The 20,866-nt window shown below is 40.9% G+C and overlaps 1 long non-coding RNA gene across 1 annotated transcript; it reads left to right on the top strand.

Annotated features, from left to right (window-relative positions):
* Window positions 1–956: 956 nt before the first annotated feature.
* Window positions 957–3,917, top strand: LOC118766680. The gene is made up of 2 exons (XR_005002602.1): window positions 957–1,050; window positions 3,639–3,917. It is a non-coding gene; the product is annotated as an uncharacterized LOC118766680 (long non-coding RNA).
* The last annotated feature ends 16,949 nt before the right edge of the window (window positions 3,918–20,866 follow it).

Here is a 20,866-nt window from a genome sequence, read left to right as displayed (position 1 = left end):
GTAGCAGGGCGTGCTAGAAATAGCAGCCAAATCTTTGGCACTGAGATACATTAAATGCACTTGAAAAATGTATTGGTATAGTATTACCCTGAGGTGATTTGATGGGTATTTGTCTTTATCTTGTTTGTTGTTAACACAACATTTCGGCTGATATCCCCGCCAGCCTTCATCTGGTGTCTTGGGGAAATTGCAAACCTGGGTTCTCATTCCTAAGGTATTTTTCGATGTTGTTGTTGTTGTTATTATTATTTTTCAAGTCACTGCCTGGAATTGAACTCAGAATCTTGGAGTAATTATAATAATAATAATAACAACAACAACATCGAAAAAAACTTTAGGAATGAGAACCCAGGTTCAAAATTTCCCCAAGACACCTGATGAAGGCTGGAGGGTATATCAGCTAAAACATTGTGTTAACAACAAAAAAGATGAGGACAAATATCCATCAAATATAAATAATGTAAATAATATCACCGCTTTGATTGGCTAAAATCACATAGTTTTTAAATGCTTGTAACTATTCTATTATTAATTTCCTGAGAAAATGAATATGATTCTCATCAGCTAGCAAAACTACATTAGAACTACATTTTTTAAAAATAATCTGGTGAAAATTTGAAGAAATTCGAAGAAATCTGACAAGATCCAGGAAGTCAATTACATAGGTCCCAGTGCTCAACTGCTATTTATTTTATCAATCCCAAAAGAGATTTGAAAGAGAATAATTGAGAATTAGCATCTTTTCTGTTGCTGTCACAGATTTTGAAATTTTACAATAAAGTGAAAATTTTCAAATTTTGTAATATTAAAGTAATTTTTCATGCTGAATCCGATTTTCTAGAAAAATTTTAGAAAATAGTTTCAAGTTTGATCATTTTTACCCGATCAGAAAACAGAAATTTGGAAGCTGACAATTTTGTGGGTGAAAGCTGTCTATCACAAAGTGAAAGCAAGAACATTACGAAAAGTTTCAATAACCAAAATGAAAGCAAAACATTACAGCGACAAAAATTATTTTAATAACTTAAGTCATGTGAAACAGTTGAAAAAGTATGTAAATAATTTAGAAAGGAAAAAATTCCTCTCTTTCTCTTTTCTCTTTTTACTTGTTTCAGTCATTTTGACTGCGGCCATGCTGGAGCACCGCCTTTAATCAAGCAACTCAACCCCGGACTTATTCTTTGTAAGCCCAGTACTTATTCTATCGGTCTCTTTTGCCAAGCCGCTATGTGACAGGGACATAAACATACCAGCATCGGTTGTCAAGCAATGCTAGGGGGACAAACACAGACACACAAACATACATATATATACATATATACGACGGGCTTCTTTCAGTTTCCGTCTACCAAATTCACTCACAAGGCTTTGGTCGGCCCGAGGCTATAGTAGAAGACACTTGCCCAAGGTGCCATGCAGTGGGACTGAACCCGGAACCATGTGGCTGGTAAGCAAGCTACTTACCACACAGCCACTCCTGTGCCTCAATGAAATATTTTGAGAAAAATTACAAAAGCAACAAACTGTATGTTAGAACTAGTGGCAAGGGTTAGAGAAAAAATACAGTTTCTGAGAAAATACATAAGGATAGAAAAAAAAAAAGAAATACATATGATGGTGACAACAGCTCTTGTTACTATGGAAATAAGCACCAATGCATCTGTGACTTTCAATTGGCTAAAATTACCCAAAATTTGCTAATTTATGGCAAAAATGAATTTCATTTTCATAATTAGCATACAAAACTAAATCGGTACACCAAATTTCAAAACAATTGGAACAAATTTTTTTAAAAATTAAAAGCTGTAACGCCAAAAAAAAAGTGTACTCTAATTTTATACATGAGAGCATGGATAGGATACTTGAAATTGAGGGAGTGGTACTTCCTAAATCATTATCTGCATGATATCGTATCCACACTGAAATCTCTTTATTCTCAATAGATAAGTCTCCCTAGTTATTTTTATATATAAGGCTAGAGATGGGAATCATGATTTTCCCTTCGGACACAGTTTGTCGTTAGCCAGCTGGAGGAGATGTCTTCCTGGGGCTATGAACAACAGTAGCATCGTCCCCTATGGGACCGCCAGATTGAGGTAGCAAATATACTTCACGATTCCGTGCTTCTACTATTTACTTCTCAGTCAGAGATTTATTATTGTTTGTCAAACACTGATTATTTAATTTACATTAGCGAACGATTTGTTCTATATATTGCTGTTACCTAAATCGGTACTACTAGCGAACAGTGGTCCCGGTGCGCGCACTCGCGCTAGCTAGTCGTGACTAGTCGATACTACAACGACTACCTATCAAAAGTAAATAAAACACAAAATAAATAATTTTTTTACACAAAGTAAATAATTTTTATTAAACAAAGTAAATAAAACACAAAAACACAAATTAAATAATTTTTTAAACAAAGTAAATAACACAAAAACACAAAGTAAGGATCGACTAGTCATGACTAGCTAGCACGGATGCGCGAGTGCGCGCACCGGGACCACTGTTCGCTAGTAGTACCCCTAAATCTAAGAAAACACGCATTCTTATAACTAGAACAAAACTAACGAAATCCAATTAGTACAAAATAAAATCCTTCCACTCTTACATCTACATCTCTCCAACTAGCAGCCTTCACACAGCAGTCTGACAAATTTCCTTCAAATCACATCCTACTGTCTTAAAAAAAAAAACGTAATGGCATAGTCATAGGTACACTATGTCAAGATAAGAGGCTGATTAGTTAGTGTCCTATAATAAAGCTAACCTGTGCTCAAACATGTTCTCCGTCATTTTCGAACAAGGATAGAACTACTTCCTTATAGAGAACAATACACACACACACACATTATCTATCGATCTATCTGTCTGTCTATCTATCTGTCTATCTGTCTATCTATCTATCTATCTATCTATCTATCTATCTATCTGTCTCTCTGTCTATCTATCTATCTATCTATCTATCTATCTATCTGTCTGTCTGTCTGTCTATCTATCTATCTATCTATCTGTCTGTCTATCTATCCATCTATCTGTCTGTGTCTGTCTATCTATCTATCTATCTATCTCTCTCTCTATCTATCTATCTCTCTCTCTCTCTCTCTATCTATCTATCTGTCTGTCTATCTATCCATCTATCTGTCTGTCTGTCTATCTGTCTATCTATCTATCTATCTATCTCTCTATCTATCTATCTATATGTGTGTGTGTGGATATATATAGATATATATATATACTGTTGTGTCTGGGGAGAGTCATTCTCTTTTAGTGCCTTATAATTTAACACTTTTACCGGTGTATTGAATTAAAAGGCACTAAAAGACAATGACTCTCTCCGGCCACAACAGAATATGCTTCAACGCACGAACTCACATAAATAATCTTGCAAACCAAATCCAGAAACGAAATATATATATGTGTGTGTGTGTGTGTGTTTCGATTTTTTGAACGACACTAACATTTCTGAATCATACTGATATTAACCCAACTTTCTCTTTCAGCCTTCCTTCCACAATAAGCCGTGGTGGTTACATGACAAATGACAATAATGTATAAACTTTAATATGGCGACGTCATTTCCGCATCCATGTTCTAACAGACGATGCTTAGAGTTTTCACTATTCTTTTCTTTGCAGCCGTGAATAACCTTGTAATTACATGAATATTTTCGATGAAGAAGGAAGACAGTAAAATGGGAAATTAAAATAAACATTAAAAAATACAAATGAAGGGAAGAGAATAATGATATACGACTGGTGAAAGAGGAAGCTTTATTATGACTGCGCTTACTAATAGCTAGCAGTGCATGTTCATTCACGCCGGTATCGGAAATATTCTTAGTCATTAATCAGACATGTACATGATGAAATTAATATTCATTTGTAGTCAATTTTCGTGATTAAAGTACAAGATTTTAAAAAATATATATGAGAATTTGAGTTTAAATTTATGTCTGAAAGAAAACTGTCGTTTCTGTTTTTATTGTTTAGTAGGAAGAACAGTTAATAGGTATTTGATAAGGGAGAAGATTTATGGAGATTGATGTGTTAGTATTTCAATTGAAATATCAGGGTTCGCGGCAAGCCCTATCTGTTATAAGAGCCCTGTTTGAGTAATATTGACGTAGATCTGATAATTACAGTGAGCCGGTTTCGATTTGCCAGTTCACGTTCTTCTCTTTACACGCTATTGAAAAGGAAATAAATCATGCAATCCCATATTCCTTCCACCATTCCGTTCAAATGTTCAAAACCGAATGTTCTCAGTATTTCTGTGGGAAACGTATGCTTTCAATCAGATAATAAGAAGCGGGAATATTCCGCTTGAAGTGTTTATAGGATTTTTTTTTTTTTTTGCTAATACCATCGAGGTCTTCCCACTCATAAATCCCGGTCAATCATCATTCAATTCTTCTTTCTGTTAGCTAATTTGCGCAGACCTGCAAATTTATAAGTTGTATAATAATAAATACACACACCATAGTCCAACCCATGCTAGCATGGAAAACGGACGTTAAACGACGACGACGATGATGATGATGATGATGATGACGATGACGACGACGACGACGACCACGATTTAATAGAGAGTTTTACAAAATACATTCCAGAAGTTTTGAAACTTTTTCAGGAGAGATATTCATTAATTTCAAAGAATACAAAACTCTAATCTCCTTCAAATTAGGATCCTCTCACTTCAATACACATACTGTAGCACTCCAGTCACTTCAGGAAGTCCTCTAAAGTGAAGGTGTTCAGAATACTTGTCACAGCCTCCTTTATCTTCTTCAGCTTCAGGGAACAACCAAAAGTCACTGGAAGCAAGGTCTAAGGAGGGTGAGAGAGTTTTGACTTTCATCTCTACCAAGTAGTTCGTTAGGATGGAATTACGGACTGGGGCATTTTACTGATGTAGGTATCTGGCCTATTGTGACAAAATCTCTTCCTCAAAACCTCCACAAAGTACTTTTTGTTGACTGGCCAGAGGGAACCCATCAGATGTAGTTGATGCCCCTACTGTTCAAAAAGTTGATCATCATGAGCTTCCCAGTGGACTCTTGTGCCAGCAAAAAACAAATGCTCAGCTCATACAAGTTAAGCCATAAGGAGTCTGAAGTTTCTTCCAAATTGTCTTCATGAGCGAATTCTGCAAACTAGTCAGCTATGACAAGTGGTGTTTAGTAGGGTGTGTTGAAAGTATTGTTGCGGCTGTCTTCTTCAATTTGGAATAACAAAAGTTGGCATATCAGCTTATTAAATGTATAGTAATGATATACAAGAATTACAATAATCTAGGACAGTTGGAATGGTTTTCCCTGAAAATCAAGTTCCAAAACTTCTAGAATTATAGGCACAGGAGTGGCTATGTGGTAGTTAGCTTGCTTACCAACCACATGGTTCCGGGTTCAGTCCCACTGCGTGACACCTTGGGCAAGTGTCTTCTACTATAGCCTCGGGCCGACCAAAGCCTTGTGAGTGGATTTGGTAGATGGAAACGCAAAGAAGCCTGTCATATATATGTATATATATATATATATATAAGTGTGTTTGTCCTCCTAGCATTGCTTGACAACTGATGCTGGTGTGTTTATGTCCCCGTTACTTAGTGGTTCGGCAAAAGAGACCTATAGAATAAGTACTGGGCTTACAAAGAATAAGTCCTGGGGTCGATTTGCTTGACTAAAAGCGGTGCTCCAGCATGGCCGCAGTCAAATGACTGAAACAAGTAAAAGAGATAGGTTGTGTGTGTATACACACTCATATACATGTATATATGTATGTTCATTCATTTTTTTTTTTTGTTTTAGTCATCGGAAATATTTTTGTCATTAATCAGACATGTACAAATTGAATTTATGTCTGAAAGAAAACTGTCATTTCTGTTTTTACTGTTTAGCTTTTGAGCTAGCTCCTGTACAACATTGGAAGCTCTCCTGCTTTCTGATTGCTCTAGTGATTCTGAGTCCCTCACTCTTCTCATGTTGGCTACATTGGAAGTTCTCCTAGATTCAGTTTGTTCAAGTGTTTCTAATGCCCTTTCTCTCCTCTTGGTAAGAGCATTTGATGCTCTCCTGGATGCAGCTTGTTCAGAAGTTTGAGAGTCCATAAGTATTTGCAGATTCTCAGCATTGGGAGCTCTTCTGGCTGCTGTTTGATCTGGGTTTTCATTTGCACGAGACTTTCTTTTCCTCGCTGCAGCCTTGGCTCTTTTGATTGTAATCTGGTCTTCTGTTGGCAGAGATTTATTTTTACAAGGCATACTGCTGCTGTATGCGATAAGCAACAATAAACTACAGAAGAAATGAAAATTGATCGCTGCATTTAAGTATTACATTAATATTTAAGCCTACCTTTTAAAAGTTTGCCGATAATTCCTCTGCTGCCACTTAATTTAAAGACAATTTGATGACGTGGGTCCTTACTTTTCATACAAATAATTATTTCTATTTCATGGGTGATTTTCACTGGATTTTGCAATTTATTTCGATTATTCCCAAATTTATTTCCAAGTTATAAAAATTGTTATATTAATATACTAATACCTATCTAGTTATGTACATACTTGTGGTGTGTGTCACACTTAGTTGAAAGGAAGAGATAAAAAGAGAGAAATGAAACTTGTTAAGCAGGAGAAGTATAGTTGAAGTAGGAGGCAAGGCGGCAAAGAATAGGGAGTAAGATATTTAGAAAGATATTGAGTGGATAGAGAATGATAGTGAAAGAGAATGAAGCTATTCTCAGAGAGAAAACACTAGAAAACTTTTCGTTTTGGATGATAAAGCTATTGTGACAGTTATTCTATGCCATTTGGAAGGGATTTGTGTAAAATTTCATTAAAAATATCAATTTTCCTGAAAGTTATGAGACAGAACATGTCAGGTTGTGTGAATTTTCCAAAACTCCTCTCCCTAGCCCTTCAGAAAACTTTTTTTCCAACAAATCTTAACATACACTCAATCAACAGGATCTAAGCAATTATTTATGGAATTTATGAGGCAACAAAGTCGGTGGGGTATACATCTGTAGTTATGCCCATAATTATTCAATAGTTATTAAATGAAGTTACTATTTACAGATGCTTACATTTTTTTTTTTCTGTGAAGACTTTGCGGGTCCAGTTAGTAAAAATTGTTCATCATCATCATCATCATCGTTTAACGTCCGTTCTCCATGCTAGCATGGGTTGGACGGTTCGACCAGGGATCTGGGAAGCCAGAAGGCTGCACCAGGCTCCAGTCTTATTTGGCAATGTTTCTACAGCTGGATGCCCTTCCTAACGCCAACCACTCCGTGAGTGTAGTGGGTGCTTTTTACGTGCCACCTGCACAAGTGCCAGGCGAGGCTGGCAACAGCCACGGTCAGATTGGTGTATTTTATGTGCCACCTGCACAGGGGCCAGGCGAGGCTGGCAACGGCCACGTTCGGATTGGTGTATTTTACATGCCACCGGCACGGAAGCCAGTCGAGGCGGTGCTGGCATCGGCCACGAGTCGGATAGTGCTTTTTACGTACCACCAGACCAGGGATCCTGGCTGGTTCAATTCGATTTTGATTTCGCTTGCCCCAACATGTCTTCGCAAGCAAAGGGGGTTGGCATGGGTGCCTGTCGTCGGATGAGGTTCTATATCGACTTCGCTTGCCTCAACAGGTCTTTGTGTGTCCAAGGGAGGAAAGGCATGCATAAGTGGGCTGGGCTCACTTGTCCTGCCTGGTCTTCTCACGTACAGCATATTTCCAAAGGTCTCAGTCGCTGGTCATTTCCTCAGTGAGGCCTAAAGTTCGAAGGTCGTGCTTCACCACCTCGTCCCAGGTTTTCCTGGGTCTACCTCTTCCACGGGTTCCCTCAACTGCTAGGGATTGGCACTTTCTCACACACCTATCTTCATCCATTCTCGCCACATGAGAGTATTACCTGTCAAAAGTGAAACAATAACATCTCAATTAACACTTTCACTATTATATGGTTTCAATTTCAATTACTTTCATTATGTACTGTAAATCCTTGAGTATAATCCGCATTTTTTCCCCAAAATTTAAAGGTCAAAATCCCTAGCGTGTACTATATTCGAGGTTAAAAATGAAAAATATTTTCTAAGCAATGTCCAAGACTCTATTTGTTGTCCAGCAATGTTTATTCAGACGCATTTTGTGATGTTGGGTGTGAAAATACCTTAATCTAAGCCTGAAAGCATTGAAGTCATAAAAGAATCATCCATAACTTGCAGTAAGCAACATTTATTAAATCTTATTACTGTTATTTCTTTATTTTCTGCAAACAAAATGCACAAAAAAGCTACACGTTTGCATTATGTTATATGTACAATAATAATAAAGGACGGTAACATATACATTTTGACAAACCAAGTGGTTGGCGTTAGGAAGGGCATCCAGCTGTAGAAACTTTGCCAGATCAGACTGGAGCCTGGTGCAGCCCCTGGCTTCCCAGACCCCGGTCGAACCGTCCAACCCGTGCTAGTGCGGAAAACGGACGTTAAACGATGATGATGATGATGATGATGATGATGATGAAGGACGTTATATAGACCTCTTTGACTCTAGTTAGAGAAGGGGTGCATATTATACACAAAGTTTAAGTTTTACAGAGGTACAGCCCCCTAAAAATCCCCCTGCGTATTATACTGAAGGGCAGACTATACTCGAGGATTTATGGTATCTATATATATTAGTTTCATTTCTACTACTTTCACTATGTATTTATATACATGTTTGCATATGTATATATATATATATATATATATATACTCTGTGGTTGAGGAGAGTCATTCTCTTTTAGTGCCTTATAGTTTAACACACTCACTGGTAAAATTTCTACTGGTTTCTTTTTTCTTTTTAAAAAATTTTCACTGCATCTTGCAACCATTTCAATAGTCGTTGACTCTGTCCATTATTCACACTGCGTTCTTTTTTGTTTGTTTGTGCGCATGTGTGTGGGTCAGAGTGTGCCTGTACCTTGCCTACACATGCATGCATGCATGTATGTATGTAAGTATGTATCTATGTATGCATGTGTGTGTATTCATGTATGTGTGTGTGCATATGTTTATTTGTATGTATGTATTCTGCATATTCATGTGCTTGCGTATTTTTATGTATGTGTGTGTGTTTTGCAACATACAAACTGTGTATGGATGTACATTTCCATATGTGTGGACGTGTGTTTCCATATGTGAAGTATAGTGTGTGTGTATATATGGTCATGTGTTTCAGTCTCCATTTGTGTATGTGTGCATGTGTGCTTGTCTGTTCATATAACCTATGTACCCGACCATCTGTATGTTGATCTATTTACTTTTATATACATGTGCATATGCATATATATATACATACACCCACACACACACATATACATATATCTATCTACATAACAGCCCACTAACTATTCTACTCTACCTGTAGAGTAGAATAGAGACTAGTGTTAAAACCACCTTGAAGAACCACATAGTAAAGTTTAACAAAAACTACACATGCAGGTTCAAGGTGTCGCCATCAGTGTCGGTGTAGCTGGTGATGTGGCCGGCCTCTTCGTGACCTGGTGGGACAGAAAACTTAAGCATATGTTAGCAGAACAGGCCACAACTCTTCTACTCTACAGTAGATATGTAGATGACATTAATATCATAGTTAGGACTAACTCCAGTAACGGTAGAGTAGAAACTGAGAGGAACACAATGGAGAACTTCCGGCAAGTAGCTAACTCCATCTACCAAAGTATCAAGATAACTATAGATTACTCCACCAGGCACCCTAATAATAGATTTCCTGTCCTTGATAGTGAACTTTGGTTATAGACTGTGAACAATAGCGTGCAGCTCCTCCACTCCTATTACAAGAAACCCATAACTTCAAAATATGTTGTTCACAAGAACTCAGCTTTGTTACACAACATGAAAATTAACATACTGATAGCAGACTTAGTTAGGATAATGAACAACATGTCTCCACTATCCAAACATGTGCACAAACAAACATAGGTCCTGGTCACTAGTCATTGCCTCAGTGAGGCCTAATGTCCGAAGGTCATGCTTCACCACCTCATCCAAGGTCTTCCTGGGTCTACCTCTTCCACAGGTTCCCTCAACCACTAGGGAGTGGCACTTTTTCACACAGCTATCCTCATCCATTCTCACCACATGACCATACCAGTGCAGTTGTCTCTCTTGCACACCACATCTTATGCTTATGCTTATTGTCCAATCCCCATATATGGATTAATATTCCTTGCACTTTCCATTGCATCATCGACTTTATTGAACTCCTAAAGCAAAATATGCTGGATATATTTCCTTGTTACTTCCATGATAGCTTTGAAAAAATAGCTGTTAAAATCGAACAGCACTCTTCAAAACTTGAATTAAGAATAAGTACAAAAGTAAAATTACTACCTGCTTTTATAGCAAGTTGATGCACGTAGTTTATCCTGTCCTCCTCCGACTTTTAGTCCATGCAATTGAAAAAACTGCATTATTTATGAGATGACCTAATATATATAATGCCCAGGAAACCATCTTGAGGCTGTAGATAGCTTCTGCTACCTAGGTGACCAAATTAGCAGAAGGCATGCATAGACTAGAGAGAAATGAAGGCAGTATGCTCCTTTGGATGTGCAACATCAGTGTACATGTATGACAAAGTGCAAACATATTCATAAAAAAGTTGGGCATACGAGGAATCAAATGCAGCATGCAAGAGAGAAGACTACATTGGTTTGGATATGTGATACATATGAATGAAGACAGGTATATAAAGATATACTGATCACTGAAAGTGGATGGTACTCACGGAAGAGGGAGACCCAGGTAGATATTTCATGATGTTGGGCTTCACAGAGGACTGAGACGTCAGGACCCACCCCTGTGAGTGAAACTGAGTTCTAGAAGTACTGTACTCTTTCTCTTTTACTTGTTTCAGTCATTTTGACTGCGGCCATGCTGGAGCACCGCCTTTAATCAAGCAATTCGACCCCAGGACTTATTCTTTTGTAAGCCCAGTACTTATTCTATCGGTCTCTTTTGCCGAACCGCTAAGTAACGGGGACATAAACACACCAGCATCGGTTGTCAAGCAATGCTAGGGGGACAAACACACACACGCATATATATATACATATATACGACGGGCTTCTTTCAGTTTCCGTCTACCAAATCCACTCACAAGGCTTTGGTCGGCCCAAGGCTATAGTAGAAGACACTTGCCCAAGGTGCCATGCAGTGGGAGTGAACCCAGAACCATGTGGTTGATAAACAAGCTACTTACCACACAGCCACTCCTGTGTGTAAAAAGAAAACTGTTTGCACATCCTGTCCCAACAAACCAAACTACATCTTTTCTTTTCCTCACTTTTCCTCTTTCAAGGACTATTCTTATTTCTCACTCCTCAGCCCTGTCCTCACAGCTCTGCTCACTGTATCATTGTTATCAAGTAGCCTTCCACCCCATCTATATACCCAGGTTTTCACCACTCACTACATTCCCCACCCCCACTCTCTACTCATACTTCTTTGGCAATGCCCTGCCATTTATATTATGATCACCATACCACAAGGGCATTGTCACCATCTATCTTTCTCTTCTTTTACTCTGCCATCCCATTTATATTCTGATCCCCATACCTTGTGAGTATGCCCAGCACTTTGCTACCATCTCTCTCCCGCACTCTTACCTATTCCCACTCTCTCATTCCTCATTCTCTTCCCTCAGGCTGGGTAATCACATATCTCCTTTACAACAGCACACCTGTTTTTGTCCCCTCTCTCTCTCTCTTCCATGGCCAGGTAACCATGTACCTCCCCTACAGCAAGACACCTGTTTCTGTCTTGCTGTCTCACTATAACCTTTTATCATCTGACACAAGATCCCCTCCTCCAATGCCCCCTCCCTTCTCAAAGGATCTTTGTCATGCAAGTTACTTGGTGACCCTACCAGTGCTGGTGCCAAATAAAAAGCATCCATTCCACACTGTAAAGTGTTTGGCATTTGGGAGGGCATCCAGCTGTAAAAACCATGCCGAAACTGACCTTGCCTATGCTTGTACCATGTAAAAAGCACTCAGTTCATGGTGGTTGGTGTCAGGAAGGGCATCCAGCCATTAAAACTATACCAAAACAGACATAGAAGTCTGGTGCAGGAAAGAAAGACCCTTGTCCATTAGGAATTACTACCGAGATGTCTAAAATATCTAGCAGTTACAAGGATCTGGGCTATAAGTCTTATGGTTAATCATGTAGGACAGGAAGGTATCATACACCACAACTGTTGGTGCAACAGTTTTTGGTCAAGCACAACATTCCCTAGGCCCAACAACCACCGTGTTACCAAGATTTTGCCTTCTTACAACTTTTTCCTCTTTCCAAAAATCAATTCCCACTTGAAAAGAACAAGATTTCAAGATGTCAAGGAAACTTATGAGAATGTAATGAGGCAACTGCTTGCTATCCCAAAAAAGGAACTCCATGAATGCTTCCATCGTCATCATCATCATCATCATCGTTTAACGTCCGTTTTCCATGCTAGCATGGGTTGGACGGTTCAACTGGGGTCTGGGAAGCCAGAAGGCTGCACCAGGCCCAGTCTAATCTGGCAGTGCTTCTACAGCTGGATGCCCTTCCTAACGCCAACCACTCCGTGAGTGTAGTGGGTGCTTTTTATGTGCCACCTGCACGGGGGACAGACGAGGCTGGCAACGGCCATGCTCGGATGGTGCTTTTTACGTGCCACCGGCACGGAGGCCAGTCGGGGCGGCGCTGGCAATGGCCATGTTCGGATGGTTCTCTTATGTGCCACCAGCACTGGTATCACAGCTACAATTTCCATTGATGTTGATCGATTTCGATTTTGATTTTTGATTTTCACAATGGAAATAATACGGGCTTCAGAAGGGGACTATTTCGAAGGAGACTAAATGCTGAATTAATATGATGGCAGTGAAGATAAGGATCGGGAGTAATGTCATCAGACCTTTCTATGGTGAAGGTGACGTAGTAGCCTGGATTCGAAAGGTCAAAGTTGTGGCCGGGCTACAAAGCATCAAAGATGTAGTGATGTATTTGGATGGTGCTGTATTTGGAGAAGAGTACACTGGCACTGTACCTCAAAATGGACGAAGAAGAACAACTGAGCATGGCGAAGGTCGAGCAGCGCTTGAGAGAAGCTGGGAACGATCAGATGGAGAGGGGAACAGGTTGATGAATACACTGCAGAGGTACGGAGGCTGGTTGTGTTGTCTGGTCTCACCAGTGAGGGACTTGAGAAAGTAGCACAACTGGCCTTTGTGAATGGCTTTCCCGATGACACGTCGGTACAACTACAACAGTTGCCAGGTGGCAACAAAATGGCAATGAGCTCACTCATTGTTCAAGCCCATGTGTTGACACAAAACACTGAGCAGAAGGCAGTGGTGATGGCAGCTGCAGAAGCCCATGAAACTGCACGATGGCTGGTAAAGGATGAGAAGGGGCCTGCCATTCACAGGCTGGTGTGCCAAGTGCCAAGGACCGCTCATGGTGAGGGACTGCTCAGAGTCTGGACTGGTTTGCTACCAGTGCAAACAGACTGGGCATATTGCCCGAAATTGTAGCCAGGGAAAAGGCCATGGGGAAGATGTTGCCTCTCAAACTTCCCCTGCGAACGAGTAGAGGTGTTGGTGAAGTCACTTCTCGTAGTTGAGGCTGTGGTCAGGGGAAACATGTTCAAGGCCCTTGTGGACATGGGCAGCATGGCAACTCTCATGACCCTGGAGACAAAGAAATGGAAGGGGACAAGTAGCGTTTGGGCAGTCAACAGCAACAAAATCAAATGCAACGGTAGCAGTGATGTGGATATAGTGGCGCGAGGCACAATGCTAAGGCTGTGAGCGATCATGATTGACCACATGGTAGACGTGATTGACGTGGTAATGGAGATGGATGCGATCAACCACCTTGAAGGTGTCAGTGTTGGGGGAGACATGGTTTCAATTAGTGCTATGGAGGCGTCATGCACCCTGGGTCAGGAATGTGAGCAGGAGCAGAGCTCCGCAAGGAGCTGCACTGCCTACGCCATTGAAGACAAAGATTTTTGGGTGGCATTTGACGGTCAGCAATGGATGATTGAGTGGCACTGGAAAGAGGGACCCCTGGTGCTGAAGAACAGGGTGAACTGCTACCAGCATACCCTGAAAGGACACTCCAGGAGCAAGTTTGAAGAAGAGGTAGAAAAGTGGATTAAGGAAGGTGTCCTTATCCCGCGGAAGCAGGAGGTGATGAGCAGAATGCTACCTCTAATGGCAGTGGTGCAGCCAACAAAGGGCGAAGTTAGACCAGTCCTGGAATTTCGGGAGATGAATTGCCCTGTGGATGAATTGCTGATGGACAACAGCACAGCATTTCATTCAGAGGCACTGAAGGAGATGCTTGACAGGGGGAAAGTGCACCACTTTTTCAGAACGCATACAGGCCAAGTGGTAATGGGATCATGGAGAGACATCATTGAATGATTAAGGCCATGGTGGAGAGGGGGACATGTCTCACTGCTGGAAGTGGTGTTCTGGTACAACATGCCACCTCGATCAAGACAGGCCAAAGAGTCCATGCCACATAGAGCGATATTCAAATATGAATGGCAGCATCTGAGTAAACAGCTGTTTATTTCTTACTTTTCAAATATTTTGAGTGATGCAAGCATTGGTAGGAAGCAATGGTTGGGAACCTTTTGGGACCTCACTAGTTGCACCAGAAATTATTCCTGCAGGTTTTTCTGATGTTGCAAGAGCTTTTTCTTTGATTTTGTTTAATGCTTGGAACACATTCACTTTTTCACCACCACCAGCATGGTTGCGTTCTGAAGTTTTCATAACTTTATGATTTCTGCTTAAGATAAAATAGGTGGAACACTTTTGATCTTCACATCGCCAATAAGTAGCACTTTTAGCTGAGCTATTCTTCGTATAATAGTAGCTATTATAGCAAAGAGTTGTTTTCATGAAGTGTATAGTACTTTCCATGTTGGGGTTTAATCTGTAACTAAAATACGAAGAATGAATAATAAGCTTTACAACTCAAAAACAATAAGACATGGTGGAGAGGGGGACATGTCTCACAACTTAACGAGGAAACTGAAATTTATGTAGTTAGTGTCATAAAACAAAGTAGTCATTATGCCAAAATAATCATCAGGTGATAGTTCTTTGTACAAAAAGGATTTTTAGGAATCTGAAATTTATCCAGTTAGTATCATAAAACAAACAAGTCATTATACCAAAATAATCGTTAGGCAATAGTTCTTTGTAGAAAAAGGATTATTAGAATATTCAGAGCTTTTACATTTTTTTTTTTGAGATTCTATAGGCAAAATAGTTATTAGACCAAAGTGAGTTTAGACAAAAATGTATTTAATACTAAAGGGCATTTAGACAAAAATGCTTTTAAACTATAGCGTATTGATACAAAAGTTACTTTAGACCACAGTGCATTAGATCGAAGTATTTCAGATGGAAAGTCCTCGATCCATAAATATATATGTAAAGTACACATAAAGTACAGGACATCACCAGTGAATGAAAAATACACAAACACACGAGAGATAAGTACAAAACAAAATACCAAACAAATACATATTAAGTGTACATATACATATATATAATATATATAATATGTAATATATAATCTTTTATTTGTTTTTGTCTTTTAATTGTTTCAGTCATTAGACTGCGGCCATGCTGGGGCACTGCCTTGAAGAATTTTATTCTATTAGTCTCTTCTGCTGAGCCTAAGTTATGAGGATGCAAACACACCAACACTAGTTGTCAAGCAGTGGTGGAGGGATAAACACAGACTCAAACACACGCATGCACACACATGCACGCACACACACACACACACAAACACACACACACACAAACACACACACACACACAACGGGCTTCTTTTAGTTTCCGTCTACCAAATCCACACACAAGGCTTTAGTTGGCCCAAGGCTATAGTAGAAAACACTTGCCCAAGGTGCCATGCAGTGGGAGTGAACCTGGAATCATGTGATTGGGAAGCTGGCTTCTTATCACACAACTATGCCTGTGCTTATTATACATGATATAATATATATATATATATATAACGGGAAGGTTTACGAAAATAAACAAAAGACGAAGGCAGGTGGAGTACAAACAAACAATTGTATTAGTATGGCGCTCAGGAATAGAAATAGAACAAGTCTTTTACGTTTCGAGCCTACGCTCTTCGACAGAAAGATACACAGAAAAGAAACAAGGAGAGAAAAAAATGCCTGCAGAAGCTAACGATCTATCATGGCATCCTATGTATATAAAAAAGAATACAAAAAATGGGACAAGAACGCAACAGGTGACAACAAGACATCCAGACAGTTATATGATACAAAAAGGGACAAAGAAAAACAGGGATGGGTCATTTGGAGTTTTCTTTCATCAGTCGTCTTCCAGATTATCTTTGCAGGAACTCAACTGACGAAAAAAAATTCCGAATGACCCGTCCCTGTTTTTTCTCGTCCCTTTTTGTATCATCTAACTGTGTGGATGGCTTGTTGTAGCCTGTTGTGTTCTTGTCCCATTTTTGTATTCCCTTTTATATACATATAACGGCGGCGTATGCACATTTTGGTCTCTTATATGTAAGTACATATCATCATCATCATCATCATCGTTTAACATCCGCTTTCCATGCTAGCATGGGTTGGACGGTTCAACTGGGGTCTGGGAAGCCCGAAGGCTGCACCAGGCCAGTCAGATCTGGCAGTGTTTCTACAGCTGGATGCCCTTCCTAACGCCAACCACTCCGAGAGTGTAGTGGGTGATTTTATGTGCCACCGACATATATATAGATAGATAGATAGATATATATAAATTTTGTATGACCCTCTTATTCTTTCATTCTTTCTTTCTTTCAGCCCCTTCACACTTACTTCATTCTTTCCTCTCTTCTTTCTTTCGCTCTCCCTCTCTCACATTTCCTGGCCTTCCCTTCATTCTTACCTTCCCTCCTCTTTCACTTCACTCTGTCCCTTTTCTTCTTTCTCATCCCTCTCTAATTTTTCTATTCCTCTGCCTCTACCGCTCTCCTCTCCTTCCACGTGACCGGTGTTTGGCTAAGCCTGACCTTTCCTGGTTTGACTACCATCTGTGCAACATTTATATTCCTTCCCATGCCTGTCATCTCTTATGTCCCTGCAGTAAGGCTTCACTTCCACACATGCCAGCTTAATTTAATTTGTCCTTAGTTGAAAGACGCCTGTTGTTTATGTCCTGCTGTTTGCATTTGTATTTGTGTACAATTTCTCCGTTTTTTCATCCTTGCTTTCGTATGCATTCACTGCTTTCTCCCAAGGAATCTAGTGCTCTTAGCTTACATTTTCCTTGGGGTTGGCCAGATTGGAGCAGTCTTGAGTATAACCAGCTGAAACTGCAAAGACAATCTGGAACTCGATTGACAAAAGAAAACTCTAAATGACCTGTTCCTGTTTTCCCTTGTTCCTTTTTGTATCATCTAACTGTCTGGATGTCTTGTTGTCACCTGTTGCATTCTTGTCCCATTTTTTGTATTCTTTTTTATATATATATAGCAGCGTATATACACTTTGGTCTCATATATATATATGTGTCGGTGGCACATAAAATCCCCCACTACACTCTCGGAGTGGTTGGCGTTAGGAAGGGCATCCAGCTGTAGAAACACTGCCAGATCTGACTGGCCTGGTGCAGCCTTCGGGCTCCCCAGACCCCAGTTGAACCGTCCAACCCATGCTAGCATGGAAAGCGGACGTTAAACGATGATGATGATGATGATGATGATATATATATAAAATACAAAATACGACAAGAACGCAAAACATCTAGACAGTTAGGTGATACAAAGAAGGGACAACAAAACATCCAGATAGAGGATACAAAGAAAACAGGGACGGGTCATTCGGAGTTTTCTTTCCTCAGTTGAGTTCCAGATTATCTTTGCAATTTTGGCTGTTCTTTCTTGGTTCAGCCGTTGTCTGTGCAACATCTATATTCCTCCCTGTGCCTGTGAAAACTTATATCCCTGCCATAAGGCTTTATTTCCACGCATGCCAGCTTAATTTAATTTGTCCTTAGTCGAAAGACACCTGTTGTGATGTCCTGTTATTTGTATTTGTGTAACATTCTCCATTTTTTTTTCCGTCCTTGTTTCCATATACATTCGCTGCTTTCTTCCAAGGAATCTATACTCTTAGCTTAGTTTTTTCTTGGGTCTGGCCAGATTGGAGCAATCTCAAATATAACCAGCCCAAATTGCAAAGATAATCTGGAACTCAACTGAGGAAAGAAAACTCCAAATGACCCAACCTTGTTTTCTTTGTATTGTCTATCTGGATGTCTTGCATTCTTGTCCCATTTTGTATTTTTTATATATATATGTATATATATATAGCAGCTTACGTACACTTTGGTCTCGTATATATATATATATATATATCATCATCATCATTTAACGTCCGCTTTCCATGCTAGCATGGGTTGGACGGTTCAACTGGGGTCTGGGGAGCCCGAAAGCTGCACCAGTCCAGTCAGATCTGGCAGTGTTTCTACAGCTGGATGCCCTTCCTAACGCCAACCACTCCGAGAGTGTAGTGGGTGATTTTATGTGCCACCGACACAGGTGCCAGACGAGGCTGACAAACGGCCACGCTCGGATGGTGTTTTTATGTGCCACCGACACAGGTGCCAGACGAGGCTGGCAGACGGCCACGCTCGGATGGTGTTTTTATGTGCCACCGACACAGGTGCCAGACGAGGCTGGCAGACGGCCACGCTCGGATGGTGTTTTTATGTGCCACCGACACAGGTGCCAGACGAGGCTGGCAGACGGCCACGCTCGGATGGTGTTTTTATGTGCCACCGACACAGGTGCCAGATGAGGCTGGCAAACGGCCACGATCGGATGGTGCTTGTTACGTGCCTACAGTACGGAGGCCAGTCGATGCGGTACTGGCTACGGCCACGTTCGGATGGTTTTCTTATGTGCCACGTGCCACCGGCACTGGTACCACAAAGATACAAATTCCATTGATGTTCATCTATTTTGATTTGTTTTGATTTGATTTGATTTTCACTTGCCTCAACAGGTCTTCACAAGTGTCACAAGAAGGAAGGTATGCACAGGTGGACTGACTACGTCCCAGGTAGGGGCCATGGGTTATGGCCTGACTAGTCTTGCCGGGTCTTCGGATGGTGTTTTTATGTGCCACCGACACAGGTGCTAGATGAGGCTGGCGAACGGCCACGATCGGATGGTGTTTGTCATGTGCCCACCGCACTGACTACGGCACTGATGGATTTCTTGTGTGCCACAGGCACTGGTACCACAAGATACAAATTCCATTGATGTTCATCTATTTTGTCTATTTTGATTTGATTTGATTTGATTTTCACTTGCCTCAACCGGTCTTCACAAGTGTCACAAGAAGGAAGGAAGGTATGCACAGGTGGACTGACTAGTCTTGCGGGTCTTCGGAAGGTGTTTTTTATGTGCCACCGACACAGGTGCCAGATGAGGCTGGCGAACGGCCATGATCGGATGGTGTTTGTTACGTGCCCACAGCACGGAGGCCGGTCGATGCGGAACTGGCTACGGCCACGTTCGGATGGTTCTCATGTGTGCCACCGGCACTGGTACCACAAAGTGTGTGCCACCGGCACTGGTACCACAAAGATACAGATTCCATTGATGTTCATCTATTTTGATTTGTTTTGATTTGATTTTCACTTGCCTCAACAGGTCTTCACAAGTGTCACAAGAAGGAAGGTATGCACAGGTGGACTGACTACGTCCCAGGTAGGGGCCATGGGTTATGGCTGACTAGTCTTGCCGGGTCTTCGGATGGTGTTTTTATGTGCCACCGACACAGGTGCTAGATGAGGCTGGCGAACGGCCACGATCGGATGGCCAGTGATGCGGTACTGACTACGGCCACGTTCGGATGGATTCTTGTGTGCCACCGGCACTGGTACCACAAGCGGTACTGACTACGGCCACGTTCGGATGGATTCTTGTGTGCCACCGGCACTGGTACCACAAGCGGTACTGACTACGGCCACGTTCGGATGGATTCTTGTGTGCCACTGGCACTGGTACCACAAGGATACAAATTCCATTGATGTTCATCTATTTTGATTTGTTTTGATTTGATTTGATTTTCACTTGCCTCAGCAGGTCTTCACAAGTCGGAAGGTATGTACAGGTGGACTGACTACGTCCCAGGTAGGGCCCACGGGTTATGACCTGACTAGTCTTGCCGGGTCTTCGGATGGTGTTTTTATGTGCCACCATGTTCCCACAGCACGGAGGCCAGTCGATGCGGTACTGGCTACGGCCACATATATATATATATATACATCATCATTACCATCATTTAACATCTGTTTTCTATGCTGGCATGAGTTGGAAGGTTTGACAGGAGCAGACCAGCTGAGGAGTGGCCCAGACTCCATGTCTGTTTTGGCACGGTTTCTATGGCTGGATGCCCTTCCTAACACCAGCCATATTACAGAGTGCTTTTATGCAGCACTAGCACTGGTGCATTTACATGGGTATGGGTGCTTTTTATGTGGCACCAGCACCTATTAGCCTACAAGATTGGCAATGCTCAGCTGGAGAGGAATGGAGGGGACAATCGTCTAAGAATGGAGTTCATAATATTCCTTTTCATACATTGCTAACAATTGTTTCATCAACTTACTTTTTAACCAATCTTGTGTCATTTTGTTAACATGTCACCAATTATTGATCTATTCTCTGTCACTTTGTAAATCTTCTTTCACTGCTCTCACTGGAAGTGATTCCTCAGAACTTCACAAAAACTAACATGCT

This window comes from Octopus sinensis, linkage group LG17 (genome assembly GCF_006345805.1).
Source record: "Octopus sinensis linkage group LG17, ASM634580v1, whole genome shotgun sequence".
Taxonomy (NCBI): domain Eukaryota; kingdom Metazoa; phylum Mollusca; class Cephalopoda; order Octopoda; family Octopodidae; genus Octopus; species Octopus sinensis.
The sequence above is the reverse complement of the archived record's forward strand: the minus strand, read 5'-3'. Positions and strand labels throughout refer to the sequence as shown.